The sequence below is a fragment of the Zingiber officinale genome, chromosome 6A (assembly GCF_018446385.1).
Source record: "Zingiber officinale cultivar Zhangliang chromosome 6A, Zo_v1.1, whole genome shotgun sequence".
Lineage (NCBI taxonomy): Eukaryota > Viridiplantae > Streptophyta > Magnoliopsida > Zingiberales > Zingiberaceae > Zingiber > Zingiber officinale.
Window position 1 is genome coordinate 135792313 of NC_055997.1, and position 6122 is coordinate 135798434.

General features: G+C 45.9%; 1 long non-coding RNA gene across 2 annotated transcripts; it reads left to right on the forward strand.

The window, feature by feature from the left end:
• Nucleotides 1-763: 763 nt before the first annotated feature.
• On the forward strand, nt 764-3071 carry LOC121994456. 2 transcript variants are annotated; one of them, XR_006115729.1, is made up of 3 exons: nt 764-991; nt 1121-1378; nt 3033-3071. It is a non-coding gene; the product is annotated as an uncharacterized LOC121994456 (long non-coding RNA). The 2 variants fall into 2 exon arrangements; XR_006115728.1 differs by lacking the exon at nt 3033-3071 and adding an exon at nt 1720-1750.
• Nucleotides 3072-6122: the final 3051 nt, after the last annotated feature.

Here is a 6122-nt window from a genome sequence, read left to right on the forward strand (position 1 = left end):
CCCATCTCTAGCTGGCATTCATGATGTATTCCATGTATCTATGCTGAGGAGATACGTATCCGATCCAGGACATGTTCTGTCAGATGTATCTGTTCCTATTCAGCCTGATGTTACTTACGAGGAGGTTCCGGTGCGGATTCTGGACCACAGGGAGCGTCAGCTACGGAACAAGACTGTCCGACTGGTTAAAGTCGGATGGCAGCATCATTCTGACGAGGAGGCTACATGGGAGCACGAGGATACGATCCGAGCTCGATACCCTCATCTTTTTGCATGAGGTATGTGGGTTAGAGTTCCTTTCAGTATTTATACCGTTTGGTTATATTCTAGTGTTTGCTGTTGGTTATAGCGAAATTTGGGGACCAAATTTTTTATTAGTAGGGGAGGATGTGAGATCTCGGAAAATTTAAATAAATAGGGTTATTTCAGAAATAGCCTTATAGAATTTTTCCGGAATTTTTAGAAATTTTCTGGAAATTTTTCGGAGCTTGTACGGAGGATTTTGAGGGGATAGATCGATAAGTTCGGATAAAGCCTGTTTGGGATACCAATTTAAGTGAGAAAATGTTTTTATTATATAAATCCTTTTCCCTTTATTTCCTCCCCCAAATCGCCGATCCCGACCCGACCTTTCCCCTCTCTGCCGACGCGAACCTCCCTTCCTTCTCTGTTCTCTCTCGCGGACAAGCGACGCCGACGGGAAGGGTCCAGCTCCGGCGGATCTCGTCTCCGGCAGTAGCGACCATGAGCTCAGATCCGTGGGTGATTTTCTCCAGCCCTAGGTGAGAGCGCTGATCTTCTCTCGGCGTCGTCGGCGCAGATCGGAGCTCGGAGCATAAGGGTTCCGATTCTCTCCTCCTCTGGTTTCCTTCAATCTCCGATTTCTTTCTTCTCAGCCGAGTCTGCCGATCCTTTTCTTCCCCGATCGACATCACTGGATTGAGTCGTGCCGCCCGATCGCCGGCGTGGAAGAGCAATTAGGGCTTCAAAGGTAAGCCATCGAAACTCTTCTTTCCTCTTGATTCATGGTTGGGTTCTTGTTGATTCATGGGTTAGCGCTCTATTCTGGTGTTGTGTGATCCGTGATCTCCATTGATTGAACCCTTCTTGATCCGATCAGGAGGCGAGGTCCTGTTCTGTGAAGGCGATCTTGGATTCCCTCTGTGTCGCTGCTGATTGAGGTCTCGGGTGAATTGGGAAAGAACTCCAGCAGAGGTTGCTGTGAGTTTTCTGATCCAGCAAGGTGAAGATCTGTTTTGGTTCTTGCTGTGGTGTTTTTGGCTTCGGCAGACACCTCATCCAGCCAGCTCAGTTTGGATCGGCAGTCATCCATACCTCAGTGTACTTGATACAGCACCTAGTTCAGCTGGGAATTGAGGTATGTGTAGGGATTTTGATACATGTGTAGTGTTGATTTAGGGTTAGGTTTGAAATGAATTGTGGTTGGAACATGTTATAGATTATGTGTTAGATGATTAGGTATGATCTTGATACCTATTGATAATTAATTATCATGAGGTTGTGTAGATTAATTAGGTTATATGGATTTAGGTTTGATTTGCTAATCTAGTGGTTGATTAGGGATTAGGAAACTATCCTTAGTCAACCGTTAGAAAGGTTGTGGGATATGGTTTAGGGTTGTTCCTAAATTTCTACTTAAGCTTTATTTAGCTATTTGTTAGTATTCTAGCTAAATAAAAGGTAAATGTATTTACACAGGACTCTGATTCGAGACGAGCATCTCGATATTGGATTAGGACCGGATTGTACCTTCTATTCGAGGCGGGTACCCTTTGACTTATCTTTTGATACTGTCTTATGATATGTATAGTTTATATATAGTTACTAGTGATAGGTGGTAGATTTATTTCTTCCCTGGTCTTAGCTAGTTGATACCTATCACATGCTTCATCTGTTAGTTGCTTTACTTCAGGATTGGATATTTACCTCTTGCCATGTGTATATATGTTCATTGAGATGCATATCTATAGTGCTCTACTCTACTGGATTGGTTGCTTACATGTGTGATACATGCTCTTGGATTCATGTTACTTACATCATTGTTATATGTGATGTCTTTGGATTTATGCTGTTTTTATCATGGTTATATATATATGCGTTTACCTTTTGGACACACACATATATGGAGGAGGCTATGTTCAGGTATGACATACTGTAGCATCATGCACCATCCTGCATGATTGCATGCTGGGCGATTGACGACTCCATTATTGTTGAGCTCGTCGGCCGGCTACATGAGGGCCTACACACAACGTGTCTACTGCATGGGTAGTGGCACAGCACTCAGGGTGTGTATGGCAGGTTGCTCGGTGGTGCACCGCCGGGGTGCTCATGGGTAGCACGACACAGCGGGGTTGCAGCCGGGATCCCTCCCCGTCATCGCGTACCGGGAGTTGAGAGCATTGCGCTCCCTCACTATGTTTGAGGTAGGAGGATAGGTGTACTCCGACAGCATCCCGTCCACTCGGTCACTCTTCAGGGGTAGTGACGGCAGAGTGCACGGTGTCACAGCCCTACCCACGCGGTCTCACCATTGTGTGTGAGATACAGACTGGCGTCAGGGGTGACCATGTCATATCGCATCATATGCACAGATTGCATTTATTGTGATTGTTGCATATTGGATGATGCACTTGGGTGACTGCATATGATTGACATGCATACAGGATACATGCGTATTTGTCCTGACTATCTTTATCTGTGTATGTCCACAGTCATTCGCCCAAGCCTCGCAGGTGAGTACAGTTTATTTCAGTTATGCATTTCTTATTATTCTTGCTGTAAACTGTATTACATGCTTCTGGTTACTCATTACAGTTTATTCAGCTATGCATACCTGTTATTCTGTTAGGAGACTACACCGTAGGTTGTATGGTTAGAGAACTGTACTCTTGATCCCATGGTTTAGGAGACTGTACCTTAGGCTATTACTGGTGGATATATATTGCTGTACATGTCTATTGGTTTACCTGCTGAGTTCTTGAACTCACCCCGTTGTTACTATTTTTCAGGTTGAGGCCGTCAGGAGAGATTCCAGTCGCTAGCCCCTTGGTCACGAGGATTTCTAGATATCGTTTTCTGTATTCGCTTTTATACGTATACTTGTATTGTGGGTTTGTATTGTGGACTTTATGTCGAACCTTTGGGTTTGCTGCTTTTGTTTTCCGCTGCAGATTTTCACACTACTTCGTGGATTTGTTTTCTTCGTTGTAGTGGAGTAGGATGTGTACGTATATTTTCGTTGGTTTTATATCGTTCTTCCTTATTAAACTGCGTGGACTGATTATATGTTGAGCTGTGTGGAATATTGATATAAACTGCGTGGTTGTTTCTTATTTGTATTGTATTGTTCCGGCCGAGTGTGGCCGAGGTATAGATATATGTATACTGAGATTCATATTGTCCGTCGTACAGGGGAGATGCTGCCGAAATTTCTTCGGACAGGGACTACCTGGGGCGTGACATCCACAATAGTAATTTAACGCAGCATAATGTGACGATCGGCCTTACAGCCTAGTCAGTAGAAGGCGGGTCGTTACAGAGTGGTATCAGAGCAGTTTCCATACTTCCTACACACACATCAGCATTGTACCTGCAGCTTCCAAGTAAGAACATCTCTCACTTTCTTTATGTTTCTTGTTTTCATGTTTAGATATAACTGAAGCATGCTTGTTTATGATAGTAGTTAACATGATAACAATAGTTACTCAATTATGCTTGTGTTAGTCATGTATGTCCTTCATATCTTTAGAAATGGCACGAGGACGCCCAGCTAGAAGGGTAGCAGCCACTGAGCCCCAGCATGAGGCAGGCAGTTCAGTGCCTCCCCCAGACCTTACAGCACTAGTGGCTGAACAGCAACAGGAAATTGCCACCTTAAAGGCTAGTCAGCAGAATACTCCCACTGTCACCTTGGAGCCTAACTTAGCGACACGGTGGTCTTAGAGGTTCCACTCCGACCCTCGGCACCAGTAGCCCAGCGGGAGCGAAAGAGAATCCTATCCGATCCAGGTGGCGGAGAGTCAAGCCGAGAATTTCTCGCGAAGTGAACCATGGGATGCTCAGGCATGGTTCAAAACACTGGAAAGTACGATGGAGCTTCTGGACTGGCCAGAACATGAGAAGGTGAAGTGCGTCTCCTTCTATCTGACAGGAGATGCACGCATGTGGTGGGAGAGATCAGAGCGAAGCGCCTAGTGAATCAGATGACATGGGCTGACTTCGAGAAAGAATTCTTTGAGGAGTTCTTTCACATGCGGGTCACCAACTGCCACTACGACGAGTTCACTGAGTTTCGTCAGGGCAACCTATCAGTTGAGGAAGCCATGAAGAAATTCAACAGGTTGACTCGTCTATGCCCTGAACTAGTCAGCACAGAAAGGGAACGAATCCGGTTGATGCTCAAGATGCTGAGGCCGGAAATAGCAATGAATGTGGCTGGTGGCGTTCATAGGCCACAAACCACAGAAGAGCTAGTGAGCAGTGCTCTAATCACTGAGCATTACCATAATAGCATCAAGCAGCAGAAGCAAGTCCTCTCGGAAGCTAAAGGCCAAGGAGGCTCAGGCACTCAGAAACAGCAGGGCCACAGCTCCCATGGCTCTAACTGGAAAGGGAACTCCAGCAACAAGCGCAAACTAGGGAGTTACCCAAAAGGAGGGCCAGCCAGCAAGCAGCCCAGTTATCCAAAGTGTGCTACTTGTGGGAAATTCCATGTTGGAGTTTGTCGTAAGGGTACACGAGGATGCTTTGAATGCGGACAGGAAGGGCATATGGCCAAGCAGTGTCCAAACAAGACCAGTCTTCCTCAGCCACAGCCGATTCAGTATGGAGGCCAGCCAACTCAGTTACATCATATGCAGGCTGCTTTAGATGGTCCACATATCAGCCAGGGCAGATTAGAAGCCCCTCCAGCTACGACCAATGAGAGGATCTACTCACTCACCAGAGAGGACGCAGCAAATGCCTCGACAGTTGTTACAGGTCAGATTAGTATTTTACAGCAAAGTACAACTGTCTTATTCGATACTGGGGCAACCCATTCATACATATCCAGGGCATTTGCTGAGAAGTTAGCAGTACCTCTAGAGGTACTCAGTAGCCAGTTCCTTACGACCTTACCTTCAGGAGAAGTTATGGCATATACGCACTGGCTCAGAGCAGTGCCGGTCACTATAGCAGACAGAGAGCTCTTTTGCGATCTGATAGTGATTAATATGACCGACTACGATGTCATCTTCGGGATGGACTTCTTGATCAAATACGGTGCCTCCATCAAGTGCCGTAAACAAAAAGTCATATTCCAACCTGAAGCAGAAGCGCAGTTTGAGTTCGTCGGAGAACCCAGGAGAAAGGCCAAAAAGTTTCTCTCAGCTATGAAGGCACAGAGGTTGATGGATTCAGGATGTACGGGGTTCTTAGCACACGTAGTCAGTACCAGTCAGGACAAGGACCAACAGCTAGCAGAGGTCCGAGTGTAGTCTTTCCTGAAGAGTTACCAGGCCTAGCACCAGACAGGGAGATCGAATTTGAGATAGAGCTCATTCCCGGTACAAATCCTATCTCCAAAGAACCTTACCGCATGGCTCCAGCAGAACTGAAGGAACTTCATGAGCAATTACAGGAGCTGCTTGATAAGAGCTTCATACGTCCTAGTCACTCACCATGGGGAGCACCTGTATTGTTCGTGAAGAAGAAAGACGGGAGCACGCGCCTGTGTATAGACTACCGTGCACTGAACCAAGTCACAATCAAGAACAGGTATCCTCTTCCTAGAATAGATGACCTGTTTGATCAGCTAAAAGGAGCAGCAGTGTTCTCTAAAATAGACCTCAGATCAGGTTATCATCAGGTGAAGGTTAAAGAAGGGGACATACCCAAGACAGCATTCAGGACCAGATACGGACATTACGAGTTCGTAGTCATGCCCTTTGGCGTGACAAATGCTCCAGCTACTTTCATGGACCTCATGAACAGGGTATTCAGGGAATATTTAGATAAGTTCGTTATCATGTTCATCGATGACATTCTTATCTATTCCAGAACTCAGGAAGGACATGCAGAGCACCTGAGAATAGTATTGCAGACCCTTCAGCAGAACC